Source organism: Mustela erminea, chromosome 17, assembly GCF_009829155.1.
Source record: "Mustela erminea isolate mMusErm1 chromosome 17, mMusErm1.Pri, whole genome shotgun sequence".
Classification (NCBI taxonomy): domain Eukaryota; kingdom Metazoa; phylum Chordata; class Mammalia; order Carnivora; family Mustelidae; genus Mustela; species Mustela erminea.
Genome location: NC_045630.1, coordinates 13,022,560 through 13,047,929, shown reverse-complemented (window position 1 = coordinate 13,047,929; position 25,370 = coordinate 13,022,560). Strand labels below are relative to the sequence as shown.

At 51.4% G+C, this 25,370-nt stretch overlaps 1 protein-coding gene across 1 annotated transcript in view; it reads left to right on the top strand.

Annotated features, from left to right (window-relative positions):
* Nucleotides 1–25,370, top strand: part of PACC1 (proton activated chloride channel 1) — a 166,727-nt gene that overhangs the window by 31,936 nt on the left and 109,421 nt on the right. Inside the window, exon 4 of the mRNA XM_032318525.1 lies at nt 13,106–13,281. The gene's annotated coding sequence lies outside the window, so the exon portion shown is untranslated. The remainder of the gene's footprint in view (nt 1–13,105; nt 13,282–25,370) is intronic.

The following is a 25,370-nucleotide window of genomic DNA, read 5'->3' as shown; positions in this document are numbered from 1 at the left end:
AAACTGCAAGGTGGATGCAGACCTCCTCCCCAGATGCCCTGTCATCTTGTGTCATCTTTGTCATGAGACCAGGACTGTGGCCCCTGAAGACTCACATGACTCCAAGATGCTCTCTTGCCATTTAGCCTCCATCGTCACAGTTAAGTTTCCCTTTCTTTCTTTAAGATTTTATTCATTTATTTGACAGAGAAGGAGAGAGAGTGAGTGCATAAACAGGGGGAGTGGGAGAGGAAGAAGCAGGCTTCGGGAGCCCCGTGTGATGCGGGCTCCATCCCAGGACCTGGCATCATAACCTAAGCCGAAGGCAGACACTTAACTCACTGAGCCACCCAGGCGCAGCTAAGCTTCAACGAATTTGGTTGAACTTTATCCTTCTTAATACCACTTGGTTTAACTAGTGACTATCTTGAGTTGGGGGGGACTATTATTAGCTGTTAACTCTACTAAGGAAAGTCTAGATTACAAGGAAATGAGAACTTCCAAAAATTTAGAAGAGCATGGTTATAAGAAAGTGAGGTCATGGTGTTCTCCTAAAGGCTCTTTCCTCAGGATACAACATCAGGAAGCAGAGAAGAGGTCCACTGAGGACTGCGGATCTAGACAGTAATTAAGAGGACAGGTGGGAGTTCCTTTCAGGTGTGATATTCCAGAACAGCTATCCTTGAGTTAAATGCAATACTTTATCTACCTCCTTCGATTAAAAATTTACCAAGAGATGTACAGTTCAGCTAAGTCCTGAGGGCATGGGAACCAGGGGGTTGGTAGAGATACTCAGTGAAGAGTAGCAATCCTGTCCTACAAATCTTTAGTATCCACGAAGTCGATGTGCTAACAGCCACTGTCTAGAAAACCTTGATCATCCCAACAAAGTTTCCCGTTCAGTGAGTTTTGAAGAATCCACAACCTGACTTTTCTATTCAGTCTGGCTCAGGTAACCAGCTTTTGGAATTCCTTGGGAGTCTTTTAGGATTTTGAGTGTTTAAAATCAAGGGGGTAGGTCTAGGAAAAGGCCTCATGTCTAGAAGCAAAAACAGCATCGTCTTAGGCATCTCCATGTAATCCTTTCAGGGGTCCTCTGGAGAAGGGACCTGTTAGGTATGTGTTAATGTCTGGTCTTCAGTCTTACCTCACGACTTCTATCAAAGAAATCAAGAACACGTGGCACACTTGTGCTGTGCTAATAAGCACACAGAGATGGATACAAAGATTTCCTTTGGCCTCCTGGTTTTGGCAGTTAGAGGCTCATAGCTCAGCTATGCGGGTTGCTGCCAGCGAGATGAACAATAGACCTTGTTAAAATCAGCCACTATTGGAGCACCTGGGTGGCTCAGTGGGTTAAAGCTTCTGTCTTCGGCTCAGGTCATGATCTCAGGGTCTCTGCTCAGCGGGAGCCTGCTTCCCCCTGCCTCTCTGCCTACTTGTGATCTCTCGCTCTCGGTCAAATAAATTAATAAAATATTAAAAAAAAAAATCAGCCACTATTCCTGAGTACAGTCTAGATTCCCTTAGCAGAGACTGAAACCGGGAGGAATTCTGGCTTTCACTTACAGCACGGCACTGCCTGATTCCATTACTCTTTTCCTTCCTTCTTTATGTGTACAACAAAATACTTGGCAGTGGTCAACCGTAGAATAGTGACTCAGCCGTTGACAGTGACTCAGCCATAGAACAGGGACTCAGCGCTCGCTCACCGTGTGGTAAAGGTTTCTCAGAGTGCCTCCGTGTTTACAAAGGAAGCAGGACCAGAGAGAGGGCCCCCCCCATGAGAGAGAAGCTCATCCACACTCGGTTAATCCTTCCCCCTCCACTCTTCTCCAACCACCGCTGACCCTACTGACCTTGTGTTATTTTCGCCCCTAAATTGGCGCTTGAAGTTTACTTTAACTCAGTTTCACTTGGCTACAGATGCTAATAGGAACAAACTCTATTTCTGGACATGGAAACTTGAAATTTTCATGCAGTCCAGATCTAGAGTATAAGAGCTCGCGGAGGGTGTATCAGGACACAGGTTTGCTCTGAGTGAAGCTCTCCCTGCTCTATCAAAAGAAGGTGACTCTTGGATTAGCTCTGGCCACCTGATCAAGTCTGGAGGTTTCATCCTCCAATCTCCTTCCGTGTGAGCTCGATAAATCCACAATATGAACTCGGAGAGACTACCAAATTTCTCAGTGCCTTTCACTTTCTACCAGCGTAAAAGGGAGAATTATGTTCCTCCCCTCTCCGGATTGTTAGGAGAATCGTGAGCTAAGGTGTTTTTTGAAAGTGCCTGACACAGTGTTTCTCAAGAGTTTGCGTCCTTGTCAGCTTTTACGTGAGCCGCTGGAAGCACTCTGTCTCCCAAAGAATGCTTGGGAATGCAACTGCAGAGTGACACATTGTCTTAGTATCACGGGGAATACGGTTAATGGGAAATGACTTCAGTTGACCGCATCTGCTGGTAACCCTGTGATGCCATCGCGAAACAGAAAGCACATGACTACTCGTAAGCCTGCTGCACCTGCAGAAGAAATTGGATTCGACTCAGAAAATCAGACTGTCAAGCTAATCGTTCTGATCCAATAACGAGGTCCTGCAGAGTGGCATCATCAGCCCTGAGACCCAGAGAGGAGGAGGGAGAGTGAGCACTCGGGGAGGCAACTGCCCGGCTCTCTCCACGCTCATGCCAATGAAAAATTCATAAGGAGATGCTTTATAGCCAATGTCTAATACCACCGCTGGGTCACAAGCCGATCTGAGCCAATCAATAGGATTCATCATCCTGAAAGGAGCTAGTGATGGCATGTTTACCAGAACCGGGAGGGTTTCCAAGCCGAGGCCAACTTCTGGTTACTTGGCCTGTGTCACCCTTAAAAATATAGAACTTGGTTTGAAAATCGGGCCCAAGACTTTTAAAAATATGACACAGAGTGGAGGAGGAAGGGTCCTTTTCAAATCTAGGTAGGGGGAAGGCGGGGGAGATTTTGGAGTTCTTTCGTCAAGTCAACTTAAGGACTAGTTTTTAAGTCAAAGCTCCTTTTTTGTTTCAATTTTTAGTGGTCATTTTTTGTACCTGGTTTCTTTTTATGTAGCTCCAGAATTTCTTAAAAATAATACTTCAGCATCTGTGTCAAAATCCTCCAAATACAAATGAAAATGTATGAGAGCAGAATCATAAAAAATTAAAAAATGGAGTCGACTTTATAATTATTAATCACTAAGTTCCAGGTTGGCTTGATCTTTTTTAAAGCGCTTAAAGACTATAGAAACTTCAACTTAAGTCTGAGGGTTTGCTTTCTAAGGAGGCAATCATGTAAGGGCAGAGAGAGGTGTAGAGAGAGCAAAAATGAGCCTCAGGGGTTATGTGCTCAGAAGTCTGCCAAGGATTGGGGTGGAGCGACACCCACATCAGCCTGGTCCCCTGGGGCGGGGGGGTGGGGGCGGGACACTGAGGAGACCAGGGCTCCCGTGTGTGTTCCAGCATGGCTAAACTATAGACCCCGTCAAACCATTGAAGGCCCTCTCTCCCACCCCCACAAAATTATTTTTGAACAGATAAAGTAAACAGCCACATCTCACAAATGAAAAGTCTTGGAAGATCAACTTGTGAAGCAGGAAGGCAGGAAAGGAAGAGGGTCCGGGCGGGATGAGGGATTTCACCTTCTCCCTGATGGACGGTGTCAGGAAAGAAGCTCTGCTCTTGCTTCTTTGTCAACAAACCTGATTTCTTTTCGTGGCTGTAAAAGTCATGCAAGATCATGTGTTTGGGAAATACAGAAAGGAAAGTAAGAAAGAAAACAAAAGTTTTTCATAAGTTTTCTGTCCTGGGAAGTCTGCTTAACTAGATAGTGTACTTTCTTCCAGGCTGTTACAACTATAACTTACATGTGGCATATGTGTGTATATGCGATACATGCCTACATATACATGATAAATCGGAATCTTAAATAGTAATATCCTGAGTTTTTAATGTGTGCTAATTTTGTAATCACTTTTGCTTGTCACCATATTCAGATGTGATTTTGTTGACTGCCTACCTGGAAGTCTACTCAAGAATATGCCATTATGTGCCGTTCCTCGCCCCAAGCATTTATTCCTCACAGGCACGTGGCCCCGCTGTCCCTGCCCACTGAACAACCCATAGCTCACCAGTGCCCCCTACGCCAAAGCCCGCCCGTCCCCCCCCCCCCACCCGCAGCAAGGAACGGCCCCTGGGAAGCGCAGTGGTAGATGGGGGGGCAGATGGGCTTTGGGGGCTCAAAGCCTGTGCTCCAAAGCCTGGGGGCAGCTCTCACCAGCCGTGTGACCTTGGAAAGGTTCTTCACTAAGTCTCAGTTTTCTTGCCTAGAAAATGGGATCGTTTTCCCCTCCTTGGAGTGTTGATAGAATGATTGAATTGAGGGCTACATGTGTGTGTGTTTCCTCCCCTTTGCCCTTTTTTAGTTTTCTGGCTCCTCCCAAGAGCAGCTGTACAGTGGTTGTTAAGAGCCCGAGTGAGCTTGGACAAGTACCCTAGCCTTTCTGCCTTAACGTCTTCATCTGTTCCCTGGGGCTGATAGTACGCATTTTCCCAGCTCTGCACTTACAGGTTTGTAGGGAAGATTAAATCAGGTGATCAACGTACACTTCTTGGCGCCTGGCGTAAGGAGTAGCGCAGTAAATGCTGGTTCTTCTTTTACAATCTTTCAGGACCTGTCATGATATCATATTGTTTTCACCAGAGCTCCTCTGTGGCCTCTTGGTGGGTGGTTAGTTCTCCACTGTCGGCTGCCTCTCAGAGTCACTGTCTAGTGAGACTTCAAACAATCCAAGACCCAGGGAAGGGCCCTTCCTTACTTGCAGCCGTATACTGTGGAGGGTCACCCAGATTCCCTAGCAAGCCCTGCTTGATGGGTACCTGGACTGGAGGGGCCCTTTGGAGCCAGTGTTCTGAGACAGGGAGATGCTCCCCAACCATTGTGTGGCATCTGACGTCTAGTCAGGCCCTAGGAAAGCAAGTTAGACTGAGAGAAACCACCTGAGCACAGATGGAATCATTTCTCAGAAAAAGGCCTTAGCGACCTCAGCCCCCTCTTGGGCCTCATCCTCTTGGCAGGGAGGTCTTTTTCTGATGGAAGGTGGTAACATTCTGGCTTGGGTGCCACGAGGCAGGATCACGGTGAGAGGACGGCATTCACTAAGAGACCAGGGCATGGTAGCAGTCTTGGAGGGTGTGTGCCTGGCACCAGCAGCCACGTTGTGCTCTAGCATTGGTTCTGCAAGCGTGGTTTTGGGTCAGCCGCACCAGCAGCACCTGGGAATGTATTAGAAACGCAGATTCTCAGTCCTGCCCCGGACAGGCTTGGTCAGAAACCTGGGGATCGGCTTCCCAGCACTTGACGTTTTAATGATTCTGATGCACTCTCAAGTTGGAGCTGCACTGGTCCGTGAGAAGCCGTGGGGAGAGGAGAGTGGGGAGAGGGCGTTTGGTGTTCTTCTGGAGGACTGGCAAGGCTGCTGCCTGACATGCTTGTCTCCGTTTCTTTTGTCTGCTTGAGCTGGTTTCAGCAGATTTCTAAGCTGAAGGGTTCCGAGTAGTAAAGCAAGGGGCCTCCAAAGAAAATCTGTAAGAGAAGTGAAGCGTTGGGGTGTCCCCTGCTTCGGCCTGTCCCCCTTTGGGTATCCCTACAGTTCCTGCTCAGAAAGCCTGGTGGTGACAGGTGCCTCCCCCAGCCTTGGTCTCTGGCCAGAGAGACTGATCATGCCGAAGTGGTTTGTCACACTGTGTCCCTCAGAGCTCAGCCCAAGGGAAAATTGCGACGCACGCACAGATACTTAGGTTCAAAGGCGTTCATCTCAACCTCACTTACTTAGGACAAAATGGGGGTGGAGGGGAAACAGCCCAAATAAATTACGGCACACCCATAGAATGGAATTCCGTGGAGCCACTGGAAAGGAGGTTTTCCTAAAACACTTGGTCCGGTGGGTATCAATATAGTGTTAAGTGAGACAATATTGGTACAAAATAGTATGAACAGAATAAATCCGCATACATGCATAGACCGAAATCTAGAGGTAGACACACCAAATGGTAACAGTAGTTATCATCTCTGAGTAATGGAATCACACAGTGGTTGTAGTTTTTTCATTATACTTTTAGTAATTACCAATTTTTTTTACTTTCTTTTTTTTCTTTATGCTTTTTAGTACTTTCCAGTTTTCCACAGTGCCCAGGTATTACTTCTACAAATAGAAAAAAAAAAAATGCAGTTACATTGAGTAAACTTGGGTTTCACTCCTTTTACCCCTCCCCCACCCCAAGTCCCTGTTTCTTGTGCCTCCATGGCTCCCCTCTAGGACCCTCCACAGTGAGGAGAGTGACTATTGGCATTATGTTCTCCCCCCTCATTATGTTCTCTTGTAATCTCCACTTTCATCATGTTGTTTATCAAGAATCAGGTGGACCTGGTGGTTGTTTCAACTCTTTCCCATCCTCAGAACCCCTGACTTTGATGACAGCAGTGGCTAGCTGCATTGCCATGACTGGGACAGCCTCAGAGGTAACCATGCCAGGCCCAGACTGCAAACTGGTGTGGCAACAAAGGGCAAGAAGCAGAGCCAGGGTGGGCCATGGATGCACGGGGTTGATGAACAGGGGTCCAGCTGTGCCGCTGGGCCTGGCTGAAGCTGGCCACAGGCCACTCTGCCAAGGTGCCCCAAGGACAGAGCAAAGTTCTGGCATCTGATGGTCCTGGGAGGTCGGTGGGCCTAGCTGTGGGCAAATTCAGGCAGCCGGAAAATCATACAGCAGCCCAGCACAGTGCCCGGCAAACGGGGCACTCAATAAATATTTGTTGGCTGGAGTAATAAAGGCTACAGCGATCAAGCCCCTCCCCGAGAGGATGCCATCAGGACCAGGGGTCTGGGTGAAGACAAGTTTACAGCCAAGGGGACCAGGAAGAGAGAGCTCAGCTGTGTACAGAGAAATGGTGCACAGCAGTGGGAGAAGCAGAGGCCTTTGAATCCAACCCAGGTTTAAGTCCCACCTCTTCCACTAAGTAGCTGAGTCATCTGGGGCAGGGTACCCGACTTCATTTCCTCCTGAGCCTCTGGAGATACTTGTCCCCACCTTGCGGGGTTTTCTGCTGCTTCCATGAGATAGTAAGGCTTATGAAGGGTGGTTACAGACTGTTGCAGCCTGAGAGCAGGGAGGGAGGGAGCTGTACTGTGGTCTGGGCCAGCACCCTGCCCAGGTGAGGTGGGACGCGCTGCTGCTCGCCTAGAAACCTGGGCAGTCGCTGGCGTCAGGCAGGGTGCTGGTCGGCCACTGGGGCCGCTGACTCTGCACTGGCTGGCTCGAGGGCTGGCCAGGCCAGCCTGGAGGTGGATCCAACAGCAGAGCTGGGGGAGCAGAGAGGCTGGAAGAGAGGAGGGGGCTGGCTTCAGGGGCTGAAAGGCTAGGAAACAGGGGTAGGGTGAGGGCTTGGGGACCCAGCAGGATCTTCAGATGATATGGGTTTGCCTTTCTCTTTCTTGAGGGTGGGTTTGGAATCTCATTTACTCTGGTGACTTATCTCCATGAGTTCTTACAGGCCTTTGGTGGGTGGGCTTCGAGGTCACCCTCTTTTCGAAATGGCTCCCTAAAGCCATAGCAACAACCGAAGCCCTCAAAGCCGGGTCATTTTCAGAGATGACACGGACTTACCCTACACACCCATTCCTCCTTCTCACATCTACTGGCTCTTCTTCCTGGAGCTTTCTTGTTGCCAAGTGCTGCCCTCACTTTGGGTTTATCCTTACTTGGAAGAGGCATCGTGTTCATCACTGCCTGGGATAACCCAGCACCCCTGTCATTCCCACCCGCATCTTGGGCAAGATGTACCGGCACGCTTCCTCCTCTCTCCCGGCTGCCTTCAGACGTACTCCCCTGTGCCATATGTCAGACTGTGCCAGACCGTGCGCTTACTTGGTATGAGGGTTGTATGGTATTCATCTTTCTGCCCTTTGAAAATCCTAGCACACTGCCTGCCTCATCGTAGGGGCTGGGCATTGGCCGGGGGTCATAAAGAGGGAGGGGGTGTAGCGGACACTGCAGATTGACCACCCAGAGCCGCTCATTGCTTTCTCTCCTGCCTTCTCTGTGGCGGGCTTGGAAACAAAATACAGTTGATCCTTCAAGAACATGGCTTTGAACTGCACGGGTCTAATTCAGCATGGAATTTTTATAGCACACTACTCTACATGTATTTTCTCTTTTTCTTAATAACACTTTCTTTTCTCTAGTTCACTTTATTGTAAGGATACAGCATGTAATACCTAAAACATACAAAATGTGTCTTGATTGTTTAGTTTCAAGGTAAGCCTTCTGGTCAACAGTAGGCTATTAGTAGGTAAGTTTTTAGGGTGTCAGAAGTTATACATGGATTTTCCACTGCACAGGGAGTTGGTACCCCTGATCCCCACGTTGTTCAAAGGTCACCTGTCCTCAGTTTTCCCAGCTGCTCTTACAGCTAGAGGTGGCCATGTGAAATGGTTCTGGCCAGTGAAGTGTAAGCGCAGATCTTCAGGGAAAGCTTTCTTTCCAGAGTAAGAGGCAGACCTTTCTAAGAGAAAGACTTTGATCCTTTTGCCATTCCTTGTCCTTCCTACCTGGAATGCAGACGTGATGGCTGGAAGTGCATTAGCCATCTTGCAGCCATGATACAATAAGCAACAGTCAGAAGGGCCAAGTTTAAAAAAAAAAAAAAAAGTAACTTGGTTCTTGATGGCATCATTGACGACCATAATTGCTAAGTTGTCTAACCTCTTGGTTGGCTTGGGACTGAGGGATTTTCTGAGATGGAGGATTTTTGATACTAAAACGGGAACAGTCATGGGCAAACCTGAACTCGAGCCTACAGTTGGTCACCCCATCCGAGCCAGGGGTTCTTATTTCCAGAGATGACTTATTATATAATTAAAAAAAATAATTGCACAAAATTGGTATCCTAAGCTTCAGTGAATAGAGTTGGATAGACATGAATAGACATGGATGGAGTTGGGGGTCATTGGTGCCAGCTGCCTTCTCAGAAGTTCTCCCAGTTAAGTCTCAATGATTCTTCATGGTAGGTTTTGCTATACCCATTTTACAGGTTAAAAAACTGAGTCACCAAGAAGGTTAGCCCAACTGGAATTTAAGTCCTGGACATTAATGCCATGTCCTTTTCCCCTAAAGCCATTCTGGCTCATTTCCTCTTAATTCAGTAGGTGAACATGTAGTGTTATTCTAGGGATGGACATCATGCTTTTCGAATGAATAAAGTCACTGTGAGATGCAGTCATTCCCTTTCTTTCTGGACAAGTCAAAAAACCTCCTGTGGTCTGACTTCTTTCTCCATCACTACTGTCAATGAACAAGAGAGAATTGGTTTGCACAGATTTAATTTTTTTTTTAATTACAGCTGAATTATTCAAAAGATCCGAAGGGGAGTGTAGCACAGAGTCTCCTTTCTACCCCTGTTGCCTTATAGATGAATACCAGGAAAACTTCATCAGTTTTGAATTAATGGTTTTGAATGTGGGTAATAATGATAGTATTTGTTTTCAGCTTTTGAGGTTACCGATTACTCTCAAGGACAGTCTTGTTTTCTCCTCCCAGCTTGTTGGGGACGTTTTCTTCAGACCCTCCTTCATAGTCACAAAGGCTCCCCCAGCCCACCCCCCTCCATCAGCTGAGGCCTGCACTGCTCTCTGGGTCCCTCATACCTTTGGCAGCCTATGCATCTGTGACCAAGACCTCACCGCAGCTGGTGTGCACCCCCCAGGGCCCCCTGAGTATATCTGTAGGATGTCCATGGGTTCCTTTTATCACTCACCAGGCTGAGAACAGGTCCTCCCGGAGGACCTGTGGGCGGGCCAGCTGGCCTCTTGTCCTCTGCAGCACGGGAAACCCTCTTCTGTCAGCACGCCCGGCTCTGACAAGTTACGTATTTATTCCCAGTTGCTCCTTATTAAAAGTAATGTTTATGAAGCATCTGTAATTTATGTGGGAAAGTATTATGTTAATTGAGAAAGCATAATATATCAGTATCTACGTATAGCTACGTCTCTGAAAATCATATAATTTAGACTCAGAACATAGCCTACGTGTAGAAAAATAACTCACTCTTTCTTGCCTCTCAGCCTGAATGCCTCCAGTTGCCCTCAACTAAACTAGGATCCACCCAGCTTCCTGAGCCAGACCAGTCTCAGCTCCTTTTCCTATACAGGCATCACCAGCACCCCGGCCCCCGGCCAGGCCAGGCTGTCACTAGTCCTGTCCATGCTAGCTCTTGCCCGCTCACGAACCCCTCTGCTGTTCTCTGTCCCTGTAGCAGCTGGAGTAGTACCACTGAGCAGTACCACTAGAGCAGCCTCCACCAGCTCACACCCAAGCTTCTGGAACATCTTTTTTTTTTTTTTTTTTTTAATTAACATATGATGTATTACTTGTTTCAGGGGTACAGATCTGTGACTCATCAGTCTTACACAACACCCAATGCTCCCCTCAACACCTACCCTCCCCAGTGTCCATCACCCAGCCACCCTCTTCCCTCTTCACCCTCCCCTCCAGCAACCCTCAGTTAGTTCCCTAAGATTAAGAGTCTCTTATGGTTGGTCTCCCTCTCTTGTTTCATCTTGTTTCCACTTTTTCCTCTCATCCCCTGTGATCTTCTGTTTTGTTTCTTAAGTTCCGCATGTCAGTGAGATCACATGATACTTGTCTTTCTCTGATTGACTTATTTTTCTTACCATAATACCCTCTAGTTCCATCCATGTCATTGCAAATCGCAAGATTTCATTTTTGATGGCCGTGTAATATTCCATTGCATATATAGACCACATCTTCTTTATCCATTCATCTGCTGATAGACATCTGGGCTCTTTCCATGGTTTGGGTATTGTGGACATTGCTGCTATAAACATTCGGGTGCCCGTGCCCCTTGAGATCAATACATTTGTATCTTTGGGGTAAATACCCAGTAATGCCATTTTGGGGTCGTAGAGTAGCTGTATTTTCAACTTTTTGAGGAACCGCCATACTGTTTCTAGAGTGGCTGCACCAGCCTGCATTCCCAGCTTCTGTAATGTCCTCAGAACCAGTCTTCTGGGTCTTAAGTCTTGCCCTGCTCGGGTGCATTCTCTCCATTTCAGTCAGGGGCTTCTGTCTTTAAAAGGAGAAAAAAATAGGGACATCTGGGTGGCTCAGTCGGTTGGGTCTCTGCCTTCGGCTCAGTCATGATCCCAGGGCCCTGGGATCGAGTCCCTCATTGGGCTGTCTGCTCGGCAGGGAGCCTGCTTCCCTCTCTGCCTCTGTCTGCTTGTGCGTACGCACTCGCTCGCTCTCTTCCTCTTACAAATAAATAAATAAATAAATAAATACTATTTACAAGAAGAAAAAAATAATCTATAACACACCCTGCTTCGAGGTCTACTCCTGCCCTGTTGTCCTCAGGAAAACACTGGATTCCGTGGCTCCTGCTGGCATCTCCAGTGCCTCTCTTGCCTTTCCAGACTCTGCCCGTCGCCTGCCGGCTGATGCTAGGCCCTCAGCTCCAGCCCCTGACCCACTCCCCTGGACTTTGCTCAGCTGCCCTGCACGTTTTGACTCTCCCTTGGTTTAAGCCTCGAGGATTTGAAGGAAAACTAAAACGTCAACCAAGTTTTAGCTGAATAGTGAGGATGGATTTTCATCATGATGTGTGTATAACTCGGTCAGTCCACCAAGCACTCATTCATCAAAGAAACAGTAATTCAGATTTATTAGGCATCATACATGCAGTGGCCCAGGACCACACTGCTCCTAGGTGTCCACCCACACGATCCTGCAGCAGGATTCTCGCAGGGTTATTCATGCCGCCTACCTTGCCGTCTTTCATCTGTATTTATTCAACAAATGGCCGTACAAAAATCAACAGCAGGGAATCCCTGTTCTCAAGGCTCACAGACTTACACACACGTCTTCATGCCACACGGTCAGTGGCGTGCAAAGGAAGGCAAAGCACCGTAGGAGGGCACAGGTGGTCTCCTAACAGAAGGAAGGTGACCCGACTCGCGTTGACAGGCAGATGGGGCGTGAGAGAGAGGGAGACCAGGAAGCAAGAGAGAGAGGTTCTTTCCAGAAGAGGGAACAAAGGCTCAGAGATTAAAACCTGTCTCTGCCAGGACTCGGGGAATGTGTACACGGTGGCCAGAGAGCTTGGAGCCACATGTCCCCCCACACTCCACCAGCTGTTGGCACTTCATCCTGGAAAACCGCCCCCTCCAAGTCCTACCCATTCTCGAGACGCACTCGAGACCTCCTTCCTTCAGGAAGCCTTTCTGGGCTATGTGTCAAACAGATGGGCGCTTCACTCCCTCCCATTTTGTACATTGCCATTCAAAACTTGTAAGAAATCTCACCTTCCCACCAAAGTGTAAACTCCTCGAAGATAGGGACTATGACACACACGTACTCCCAAATGTGTGGGATCCTTCGAGAAAGCTCGTGCTGCTCTGTGAGTGCTTGTTGAAGCCACACTAGCCCAGCGTGGGATCTCTAAAGGCAGAGTCCCAGGCAGCGCCCAGTCATCTAACCTCAGGTGGTGACCGGTGAGTCTCTTCATACGTGATTTTGTCCTCACACGACATCTGCTAAGACACAGTGTCATAGGTCTGTGATAAGCATAGACTAGATGCCATTAGCCTGATTTCAGGATTCCTAGAGAAGAGAAAAGTAATCATGTTACAAGGAATTTAAAGCGATCCCCGTTAGAAGTGCCTGACTCTAGTCAACCTTGGAATTTACTGTTAGTAAACGTCTCACCCATGGAAAGAAGAAAATGCTGCCACCTGTGAAAAGCCCTGAACCTGTAGACAGAAGAAGCAGGTCTTTAGTCCGTCTCTACCATGCATGAGCTGTGTGACTCTGGACAAGTCACCCATGCCCTTTTAAACCTCAGTGTCGCCAGTCTTTAAAATGGGAATTATAATGCCTCACAGGGTTATAACTACTCTCAAAGGGCTATGGTAAGAATTAGAGGTGGTAATGATGTGAACAGGATTGGTAATATGTGAACTCTCGTTTGAAAATCAGAGAGCGCGCTCATTTTTAGCATAAATGAAAGTTCTCTTCCCTCTGTTTTATTCCCAGCATTCAGAATCCAGACACAAGCTCTCCACGGGGAAGTACATGCACTGTGCTTACTTTAAGGGGAGAGAGTGTCCATCATCTCACACCCAGGAGATCTACGGTAACCACCATGTCCGCGACTTAGATGTTGGAAGACTCACATCTGTAGTCCTCCAAGGCAGCATGGTGCCTGAGAGGTAAGGTGCCCCGCTTTGCTCGGTATCCTAGTGGAAAGGCACCTGCTCAGAAAACTGCCAGACTCCTCTTCTCCCAGGGAGAATTCTGTGGTCCAGGGGAATCCCCTTCTGAAAGAGGGTCTGCTTAGATTTGTCAGGGAAAGTCGTTAAGCAATGCAAACAACAGAAATGAGCCCCAAACCAAAGACCGTAAAAAAGAAGACTGACGGCGACACTGGAAGGAGAGGCAATTCCGTCTACCCAGCAGGCACCGATCTCACCTCCAATCAGAAGCCTGGAGTCAAAGCTTGTCTCTGATACAGACTGGCTGTGTGGCTTTGGGAAGCTTACCCAACCTCTCTGATTCTCCAAAGTTGTGCTTTGTAAAATAAGCATAATGATGCCGGTCTTCTGGTATGAAGGATTACATCCGTATGAGTTTCACAAAATGGAAAATGCCTTGTGATTATGGAGCTGATTATAAATGTACTGCCTAAAGTAAGCATTGAGAACAAGCCACATGAACTGTGTGTGTGTTGGGGGTGTCCATAAGCTTGCCCACCAGGGGGTCTTAAGTGGGATTCTAAGAACCACCTGAAGATCTGAAAAGGCATCTCCTGCAGCTGAAGGGTGTGTCCTGAAAGCCAGTTGGTTTCCATGGGTGACTACAGGCCACCCTCCAGTGGGTGGCTGCTGTTTTGGGGCTACTGTGCGGGCCTCCACAACCCCCCGGCCCAGGGACAGGGTGGGGGACCTGGCCGCACCGCTCCCATGCCTTCCTGCACTCCAGGCTCTGTGGTTCCCAAGGTGCTTCCTTTTGCCCCATCTTTTAAATTTTCCCGGTAAACCTGTTAGGCGAGCTGAGCAGATATAAACCCTGTCTTCACTCACATACACCTTGGGATGACTGGCCTGAGGCCACAGAGCTCAAAATGACAGTGCCTGGAACCCTAGCTTGGAGGGTTAGCTGGGATTTGAGCCCAGGTTTTTAAAAACCTTTGCCAATAGACCAGGCCTTGAGCCCATGAGCCATTAGCCCGAGCTTAACCAAAGCCCTATGGGTCCCAGTCCGTGAGGTAAACAGCCCCCCACAGACACAGCGTTTGCTGGCAGGCCTGGCTGTCCCCAACATCTCTTTCTACCCATGGCTTTTTATTTCCTTGCATGTGTCTCCAAGGGGACCAGCAGGGATGTGCCCTCCCCACCGTGGTCCTTGCTCCCTGTGTGTAATCAGGGCGCCCGTGCTGGCCCCGCACGGTGATGAATGAGCTCCTTCAGGCAAGCCGGCAGTGACTGAAGCCCGGCCAGCCCCGCAGGCTGCTCTTGGGCAGTGCCGTGCCCTCAGATGCGATTAGCCCCGTGTGTCACCATGCTTGGCAGCAGTTCCTGGAGGCAGGGAGGCCTTTGTTTGCGCCATTGTCTTGTCAACTGGCTGTAACTTCGTTTGGCTGCCAGCTGGCGTGGCCTTTTACATCACCCTAGTGTGCTCTCTCCTCCCTTGGGTCATGGTCAGTCCGTCATCCTGGATTTTTCAGGGAATATCCAGGGTGTGCTTGTGAAGCTCCCGCGTCTTCCCCCAGAGCAGCTTTGAATTCATGTTGTGGACCATGAACACATCCTGCGTGGTCCGGGAGGCGGGCTTCCTGGGACCCCCCAGCCTCACCCCAGCGGGTACAGAGGAGGAGGAATCGCGCGTGGTAGACAGGCTCTCCCGGCTGCGAGCAGGGCCGCACTCAGACATTCAGTGCTTCCACACAGTTTAACTGAGCACCTACTGTGTGCCAGGCCCTGTTCCAGGCAATATTGCAATAAAGTAGTGAGTGATAAAAGACGAAAAGCCCCTGCTTTATGGAGCCACATTCTGAGGTGGGGAAGGGAGCAAGAAGAAATGAAAAATAGGTTAAAAGATGCAATGGAGAAAAACAGAACAGTGAAGAAAAAGCTGGCAGCAGGAGATGCTGATGGGAGCGCCCTCCACGTGCCCAGTACAGAGTAGACCCCCGGCTCCGATCTGGCCAGGTCCTCAGAGCTGGGTCTGATTCCCAGGTCCCCAGCTGTGGGTGGCTGGAGCTGCTAGGGTGGAAGGACCCCCTCCAGGTACCCGCCAACCCCGCCAGCAGGGGTACACCCCGCCAGCTGGACTCCACCCTGTGCAGCCCCACCCAAGCCTGCCCAAACCTCCTCTTCTCCTCTCTTTCTCCCTCCTCCCACCCACACATACTGACTTGGCAGCCGTCCAGACCTTGTTCAGTCCAGGCTGAGGGAGACAGACTAGCCAACAGACCGTAGCACGGCCGAGATCAGTGACCTGGCAGGGCCTGTGCGTGAGCTGTGGCAACCCCGAGGGGGGCAGGGTCTTCGCAGGGGGCTGTCCTGTGCACTGGAGGATGGTGAGCGGCCTTCCGGGCCTCTACCCACCGGTTGCCCGTAGCACCCCGCCCTGAATGATGAAAAACCATCTGCACACACTGCCAGGTGTCCCCATTTGCAAAGTGCCCTTCAGTTGAGAACCACTGGGTGAACTCAACATCATTCAACTTTTTTGACCAAGAAGCACCTTTAGCTGGGAGGGAGGGGGCTGTCTCTCCATACGGCATGTACCCTGTGCCGTCCTAGACACTCGGGGTAGCGCTGCTTCTGGACGAAGCCAGTTCCCTGCCACAGCGTCCAGGGCCTTGGGCTCTGAGCCTGGTGTTCGAGCTGCGGCTCCTACCACATCTGTTTCTACCTTTGCCTCACAAAGACGGACAGTTCGTCATTGCCTGTACACACTCTGCATTACGTGTCCTGGGCCTTCGCTCGGCTGCTCCTGCCGCCTGCAGTGCCCCTCCCACCTTGCCTCCCCTGGTCCCCAGGTTCATTCTTCAGGGTTCCCCTTGGGCTTCATCTCCTGAGGGAAACTGTCCCTGAAGACCGGACAGGGCAGAGAGGCCCACTTTGCTCCTCAGCTCCCAGAGCACCTGGCCTCGGTCTTTCCTTCCTCCGAGGCCTGAGACAGGCCCTAGAATACCTCCATCCTGCAGTGTGCGTGGCTGGGGTCCCCTCGTGTAGGGAGTGAGGCAGCCCATCTCTCCCACTGGACCTGCAAAGCAGAGACTCTCGTCTTTTCCTCTCTAGAAGCTGATAAATTGTCCGGCACCGAGCACGTTCTCAGTCAAGGTCACCATGAATCAACAAGTAAATAGAAAACAAAGATGAGTGTGATAAAGGGACTGAGGACAAGAGAACACAGGCTTGAGGAGGGAAAGACCCAGGAGGAATATTCTTTTTACAACTCAGGAAGGGATGGCGAAGCCGCCTGCCTCCTTTCTTTCTCCTTTGGGCTAAATGCATCCATTGCCTTAACCTTTTTTTTTTTTTTTTTTTAAAGATTTTATTTATTTATTTGACAGACAGAGATCACAAGTAGGCAGAGAGGCAGGCTGAGAGAGAGGAGGAAGCAGGCTCCCTGCTGGGCAAAGAGCCCGACGCAGGGCTCGATCCCAGGACCCTGAGATCATGACCTGAGCCGAAGGCAGAGGCTTTAACCCACTGAGCCACCCAGGCGCCCCTTTTGCCCTTTAACCTTTAATCTCACACCCGTCTCCTTTTCCCGCCCTCTGATTTTCACATCCTTCCGTGCCTTCTCCACCTTTTCCAGAGGCTGCTTTTGTGCTTCGTGTGTGTGGAGCAGCAGGAGCGCACGGCCTGTCTCCCTCGAGCCAGAGCATCCCTTCCACTTAATTAGCCTGAGATTCCACAATTCCCTGAGCCTCACCCTCCCCCTGGCCTGGTAGCTGCCAGAGGAGCAAATTATTTTCACAGAGAAGAGAGTGGAGAGAATGGAATTGGTGATTATGCTAATTATTTCCTTTTCTGTGTCAGGGACTGCTCCCCAGGGAGCCCACGTCTGGGGCCAGGAGGGTGGGCAGGGAAGGGGCCATGAATGTGGAGGACGAAGCCCTGGGCTCTGAGCTGGGGTGTGGAGAGTCTGCACTGGGAAGACACCTGAGGGGTGTGGCTTCTCCACAGAGTTAGGCTCTTCAGCTGTGAAGGGGGCCTGCACACGTTCTGGGCTCTCTCATCCACAGCATGACCTGTGAGGGAGACACATCTCCATTTTATAGGTGTTGAGGTGTGAGGGAACAGTCCACAGGTGGAGGGACAGTCCCGAGGTGACCTGCCCTAGGGGAAAAACACATCAGAGAGGGGATCATCGTTCCAACCTAGACCGTGTCACTGCCAGTCCGGATGGTTTCCCTTGTCTCACAGCCCCTCCTCTTGGTGGACACATGGGAGCAGTGATGGCCGAGGAGGGAGTGTTGGGGCCAGAGGCCCTTTAGCAGCCCTGGTGCTGTACGGCCTGGGCCCAGGACGCAGCTGGCCAGCCTGTTGCTCTCTGGTGGGCAGCTGCCCTCAAACCACTTGAACTAGTGCTGTCGGGTTCTGTCACACGTTCCTTCTGTCCAGCCTGCCTGCGCCGCCCCGCCTCCGCTCTCCACACAGCAGCTGTCTCGGGCGCCATCCGGACCCCTCACCCTTCAACAACCCAGCAAGGTCCTGCCACGCTGGTTCTGTTTGTCACTGGGGCTGGCTGGTGTTTGCCAGTCAGCAAATGTCTGTTGAGGGCTGGGCACAGTTCTGGGTGATGGAGGTGCAGGGCAGGATGAGGCCGAGCTCCTGCTCTCAGGGACACCGCCCCCACCTCGGGGAGCAGGGGTGGGACATGTGTAGTCGGGCGAGAGACAGAGGACCCTGTGCGCCCCAGGACCTGCCTTGCTGTTTAATGAAGTCTGGCCCCGCTGCAGACTCTCCAGAGGCAGCTCTGAGGTGGAGAGTCCTGTGGAGGCTGCTGCCGGGGCTGGTGCCACCTCTGTCCCCAAACCATGCACGGAAGCAGCAGGAGATGCCCCTCACGGATCCCCTTCCTCTGCCAGCACATAGAAACTCCAGGATGCTTAGTGAGAGACCCAGGAGGCTCCTGAAGGGACGCAGGGTCTGTCAGTTCTGCCCATGGTGGGGGTGACAGTCCTTTAGCCTGGATGTGGTTCCCAAAACTGAGTGCTGTGGCCCAACTTCAGGCCACCCTGATGGGAGGCAGTAGGTGGAGAGCAGAACAACACAGGCGAACACCTAGATGCCTACTAGGGCCAGTGACTTGACCACTCTGTGCGTCATTTTCCCCTGTATGTAGGAGCCGCGTTAGGCCTGCTTCACGGGAGTGAGAGTGGATTGAGGGAGACATACAGCTGACAGCATGGAGGGCACATGGCAAGGGCTCAGTAAATGACAGCTTGCTTGCCTCATAGCACCTTACAGCGGAGGGCCTCCTTCTGCCTTCTCATTCACGCCTCCTCAGCCACTGGCCAGAGTCCAGAGAGTGAACAGCCCTTGAAGGATGCAGTGACAAAAACACTCGACCACTTCCGGAACGTCTCTGGTGCGGCTGGTCCTTGACCGGGGGCTTCCCCGGGGAGCTGCTCTGTGGGAGAATAAACCCAAATCCTGCCTCTGCCGTGCCTCTAGCGGGGGCCTTGGGGAAGTCACCCAAACTCGCCCAGCCTCAGTTTCCCCCCTGTCAACTGTGGATAGTACCACCTTCCTCAAATACTAGTCGAGATCATTAAGTTATGTAAGGTAGGAGTGGCTACCTTTTTTTGCTTGCAATAAAGCATGAGGGGACAGAGAGCCAAAGGAGGCCAACAGGAAGCCAAGGGAGGTGGTCCTGAGCCAGAGGGAGGCAGGTGACCCTAGACGGGAGTCTGTGATACCAGCAGCTACACTTAGAGCACTCGCCGTGAGCTGGCACCATGTGGAAGGTTCTCTTCCTGACGTACCTCACTGAATCTTGCAAAATCCTCATGAACTAGGGATTATTCCCATTTCACAGATGAGGAAAGCAGAGGCTGGAGCGATCAGGGAACCTGCCAAAGGTGGTCTGGTTTAGAAGTGGCAGAGCCAGGATCCAAAGCGGAGCCGTCTACCATCACAGCCCCTCCACAGTGCTGCCTGCTGGGGGTGAGGTGCAGGGTCTGCCCTGCTGGGCCTGAGGAGCGAGTTTCTGCGTCCCTCACTGTAATGTGGGTGTCGTCATTCCAGCTCCGCAGGACACCTGAGACCTAGACTGGGTGGTCCTTGCCCCTCTCCAGTCTTCCGCGGGAAACACTTTATAAGCAGATTAGTTCTCCGCCCTGCCGCCTGGAGCCAGATCTCTTGCCATGCCAAATTGTTGGAATGGTTCAGTGACAAGTGTGTTATTAAGAAGAAATTTATGACGCCTTATTCAGAGTGAGTCACTGAATCCCTGTGGTGAGAGGCGTGGGGAAGGGGCCCTCCGCTGAGACAAGCTAACTTGGGGACCTGGGCCCCAGCAGCCCTGGGCCTGCCTACGTCCCCAGACCCCCACTAGAGGGTCAGCACAGACTGGGGACGAGGGTGGATGGGGCGTGGGGTGGGGAGACAGCCTTCCACCTTAGGGAAAGATGGTGCCCTGTGCCCTGTGGTGGGTTTGCATGGACCTCACAGGGGCCATGAGGGGCTCCAAGACTGTGCTCATCGGGACAAGAAGCCACAGCCTCCAGGATCAGGGGCTCCTGTGAAGGAAAGTCGGAGGGAAGTCTCAGGGGACAAGAGCCAGGAGCCAGCCTGGGGAGGGGAGGTTTCCGGGGCCATGGAGTCAGGATCAGGGCAGTAGAAGGACTGACACTCAACCTGGGTGAGTGGTGGGAAAATGATCACCGAGCCGCTGGCAGATCCGCTAAAGGAATTGGGGGGAAATTGCTTTAAAAAGAAACTAAGAAACAGGAAAGAGGTGTGGGGGTGACTTAATCTCATATTATCTAAGCAATAGAATTTAGGTGACTATTTTGAAATCTGGAGTTAAGAGCAGGAAAAACAAGCTGCCGCTGAGTTGTAAGTGGTGGTCTCTGGGGAGCAGAGAAGGTCGGGCTGGCTTCTGCTGTGTCTTTCAGCCCTGTTGGATTTTCCACGATGGACGTTGGTCACGTGAATAAGACCAACATTAGTTTTTATGTGGAAATCAAGAGTGTGGGCTCAAGAGTTTGATCACCGTGTTTAAATCTCTCTGGACCCTCGCTGGTGGCAGGCCCGGGTCAAGCTCCAGCCTCAGTTTCCCCATCTCCCTTGCAGAATGAGGTGAGGACCCGACATCATTTCTGTACGAGGCCCAGCACAGAGTACGTGCTCAGTAAATGATAACCTTTATGGATTTTAAGATTCCTGAGAAATTCCGTGGTAGAGAGTGAAAGCAAAATCCACTCCCCAGGGTTTGGGAGGAGTTGAGAAAGAATGGAGAAATGTCACCCTCGTGTATTCCAGGAAGCTGTCCAGCTGCTGCTAAGCCTGCAGACCTCCGGCAGGCCCCCACCCCATCTGCTCAGTATCTCCGTTACTAGCGGCGCACGGTCGGCTTCCAGAGCGGGTTGGAAGGAGCTTCGGGGGTGCCGGGAGCAGCTTTTTCACATAAAGGCCTGATTCATTCCCAGGGGACTTCTGGTGGGCGGGTTTCCTTCTGACACAATTGTCCCACACAGAAAGTTGCCACCGAGGAAGATGGGGCATTCCTCGCGGAGCTGGGAGAAGGTGGGAGCATGCTGGCCTCAAGCAGAGGGGTCCTGCCCCCCATCTGCCTGGGTCCTGAGCTAGAGCTGCCCACAGGGCCCTGGTGTCCCACCCACCCACGGGGGCCTCAGAGGAGGGCCTGAGGCTGAGGACGCCGACCCCCTGGCCTCACTATACACACGTGTTCATTTAAACAAATATATTGAATGAGGAAAAGGCTGGAGAGAGAGACCCTAAAACGTTAACCACACTCCCGAGTGGTGGGATTTGAAATGCTTTTCACTTCTTCTTGCTTCTCTGTATATTTCAATTTTTGTACAGTAATCATACATTCTCTTTGTTCTCAATTAATAACAATCAGAAAGAGCAAAGTGGCGAGTGCGTGAAAGGGGGGTGGGTGCGGTAGGTGACCTTCAGCTTGAGAGTTCAGTAACAGCTGGGAACATGCGGGTCCTCTGGCTGCCAGGATTTCTAGAATTCTGAGAGCCGGCTTGGGGAGGGGCGCAGGAGGGTTGTTGAGGCAGGATGAGAATAACGGGCTCGTGTTTCCCCACCACCTAGCACCTGCTGGGTGCTGCTCTCTCACTCAGTCCTTACCGTGACCTCGTGATGTAGGCTCAGTCGTCATCCGCACCGGACAGATGGGGGATGGGAGCTGGAGAGGCAAGCACTTGCTCGAGGGGCCAGCTGGCTCTAGAGCCCCAGCATCCAGCTGTGGGCGCTGGGCCGGCAGCCTCCACAGTGCAGCAGCCGAAGGAACACGAGCCAGAGAGCGCGACGGAAATGCTTATGTGCCAGAGAGTCCCATTCTCTTCCTGAAAAAAAGCTCCTCTTTATTTCCCCGAGGTCTTCCCAGTGGGAGAGTAATTTCGCAGCCATGAACTTAGAAACCCACCACTTTCAGGGGTGCTTGGGTCACTCAGTCAGTTAAGCATCTGACTCTTGATATCAGCTCATGATCTCAGGATCGAGAGGTTAAGCCCCCTGTCAGGCTCCGCGCTCAGTGTGGGACCTGCTTAAGAGTCTCTCTCCCTCTCTCTGGGCTCCTTCCCTGCTGGCGTGTCTCTCTTACACTTAAAAAAGAAGAAAAGAGGGAAGGAAGGAAGGAAGGAAGGGGAAAGTGGGAGGAAGGAAGGAGAAGAAAAAAGAAGGAAAAGAAATCCACCACTTTCCGCTTGCAGCTGAGGCTCCGCTGGTATCTACCGAGCATTTCCTCCGGCAGACAACGTTTCAAATGTCCTCAGTCATCTGTTGATTTCCCTTCTCACTGTGTCTGTCAGTGTCTCCCTCCACGTTATACCGAGAGTTCCCGGAGACCCGGGATCTCATTCACTTGGCTGGTGGACTCGGTACCATCAGCGTCTCACCCTGTGTCCCCAGATCGCTGACTGTTGTGTACCGACGATGTGACCCTGTTCAGTCAGTGAGGACATGGAGACTCAGAGAAGTTAAGGAAAGCACTCGAGATCCCGCAGCGGATGAATATTGGAGCTAGGTTTTGAAATCGGATTCTGACTCCAGAATCTGTGGCTCACACTCACCCCCTTGGAGAGTCCTGTCTCAAGGCAGAGTGTGTCACAAGAGACACACCTGTGGCCATCTGGGAACTGCAGCCGCCGACCATCTTAGTGGGCTGCGGTCTAGGGACAGGGGAGGACGCAGCTGGGCCTCAGGAGGACTGAGGACACATTGAAGCCAAGAAACAGAGTCACTGACAGGAGAGAGCACGGAGTAGTGGTCATGGGACCCCAGGCAGGTTAATGACCCTGAGCCTCAAGTGGAGGCAGTATCTCAAGGAGTCGTGACAAAGATTAAATGAATACGTACACGATACTTAATACAGCAGCTAGTCCATGACAGGGGTGTGTGAGTGTGTGGGGGGGTGTGCGTGTGCGTGTGGTGGGGTGGGAGAAACGGCACCAAACTGGATAAATATCTTTGCGTGAGGACCCAACCACTTCCGCGTTCTGTGTCACATGGAGAGTATGTGCAAATCCCCAGCAAGGGGTCCTGTAGCCACCCTGGTTGCGTAAAAACTTACCCCCAAATGTAATGACTTGAAACAACCACTGTCTTTTTGCTTACGGTGCTGTGGGTTAGTGATTGAGGCTGCGATCGGTAGGGCCATCCTGCTGGTCTCACTAATGGGGCTGCAGCCCACGAGGCCGGCAGCGGAGGTGGGTTGGTTGAGGGCAGTCACTGTCGACGTTTGGGACTGGATAGGACTTCATTTTGGGTACGCCACAGGCGCTGTGAGAATTTTGCAGCCCTGGGCTTCTACCCACTCAATTCCAGCAGCACCCCCATGCCGCCAACACCATATACAATTAGGACAACTAAGAAGATCTCCAGACATAGGCCATTGTTTTCTGGGGGATGGAAGTGCCCTCTGGCTGAGGACGACCGGTCCCGAGGAACCAGCACCCAGACTTCCTGACAGTAGGCGTAGCGGGGGATGGAGGGCGGCCCCAGCAGCAAGAGAGCGCATGTCCCCGTGCTCCTGTGCCTTCTCTGGCATCACATTGGCTGATGTTCCATTGGCCAGAGCAGACCTTATGGTCAAGCCCAGAGCCAGGCTGAGCAGGGGCTGCACCAGGGCGTGGGAGCAGAGGCACACTGCTCTGGAGTGATTAGGGTAATGGTGACCGCAGGCACTTGTCCACTGTGACAATGATGAATGTTGCCTGTGTGTACACGGCACCGGGGGGGGGGGGGGGTGTGTGACCTTGGGCAGGTCTCTTTCTCTCCATGACCTCATCTGCACAACGAGGGAGGGGCTTTTTCCTGGGTGGTCCCTCGCCTCAGTTTCTCAGATGTGCTGAGAGTGAGTTGATTTCAGATAGGCAGTGCCGTAGAAGCAGGGGGGCCTGGGGCCCTGCTGTGAGGGGAACTCTCCCTGGTCCTAGAGCACCCCAAACTGGCCCTTCCACATGGCTTTCCCCAGGCTAGAAAGCCTTGGATTTTAAAATACAAACAGGACAAAGTGGTTTACAATCCTGCAACATCTTGTGGTTCTCAGAAAACATCTCCATGCTCCTCTAGGTGAGATAATGTTCAGATTTTCAGTGTCTTGCCATAATAAAGTCTTAGTTAACTGTGCAGGGCTGGTGACCCTTTCTGGAGGGAAAGGAACTCAGTCATCCAGGAGCCCAGGCCGAGGAGGTGCTCCCCCCTTGACACGGAGCTTCCGTGTTACCCTTGGCGATGACATCCTACTGGCAGAGGAAAGGAAAGGCAGAGAATCACATGGGAAGCAATCATGAGCCAGACCAGAAGTGGCCACTTCCCTCTGCATGGCCACTGAGCTCTGGTCTGTGGCAAGAGCTGGAAGTGAAGGTAGCTGTGAGCCCAGGAAGAAAGGCAAACAGACTTCGTGAAATCAGAGTAGTTTCTGCCACAAAAATACACTCCTTATGTCTCCACAAGGTCCCTGATAGGAAAGGATGTTCCTGTGCGTTCCCCACTGGGGCTCTGTGTGCAGGGACGGAGGGACATGGGCTCACCTTTGAGCCCAGCCTGGTGCTTATTATTAGCACAGTGAGTTTGAGCAAGTGGCTTCAAGCCGTTTCCCCATCCATAAAATGAAGATGATAGTAGTATCCAAAAGACACACAGTAAAAATTGTGTGAGCCAAAAATTCAGGTAAAATGCCCTTTGGAAACTGCAAAGCACCATACAGTGCCCCTGCTCCCACTGCTCCCCGTCTGGGGAGGGCACCCCCGTCCACACCCCCAGGCCTCCTGCAGCCTGCAGGGAGTGTCTGCCCGGACAGTCCCTATCTTCCACAGTCCGGATCCAACTCAGGTTCCACATTTTCCCTTGATGGGTCTAGCGAGACAGAAGACTCGCTGTCTCCCGTGCGTGGTCCTTGTGTCCCCTTCTTCAGAATTCGTCTCTTTGAGTTCATGTGCCTTTGAGTTTGTTCTTCCTAAATGCCTCTTGGGTTTCCTTGTGCATCATCTCTCCCTGTGTTGCACAGCGGAGTGTGACCCCAACTCTTTGATCCAGGAACCTCCGCCCCTTCTGAATTCTTGTCTTTCCCACTTGGAAACACTGTCCTGCTCCTAAGCCATGCTGCAAGTTGAGTTGCAGCACATGGGCCTGGGTGCTTGGGGCGGCACGCAGGACAAGACTCAACCAGACATGGTCCTGGCCCTTGGGGGGCTTTCTGACTGCCTAGGGGGACAGCCACCAATACAAACAAGTACCCAGCCACAGAGAAGTGCCTGGAAACTGAGTGCTAAGGAGAGGAAACAGGCCTGGATTCTGCGGAGAGGCTTCCCAGCAGAGGTCAAGTGAACCAGACATGGCCTTGAAAGTTGCCAGGAATACCAGTGGGTGGAGAGGGAGAGGGAGGGCCCCCCGCGGGGAGGCAGGTGGTCTAAGGCAGCATGCGATTCAGGGGTGCGGTTCGTAGACCTTAAGGATGGCATTCCTGCTGGTGCATTTTTGCCTCCCCAGCCATTCCCAGCCACAGGACAGTTTCTCCTAGCCCGTAGTGAGTGTCCATGTTGCCCGTGGTGAGTGTCACAGGGCCAATGAGCGTCGGG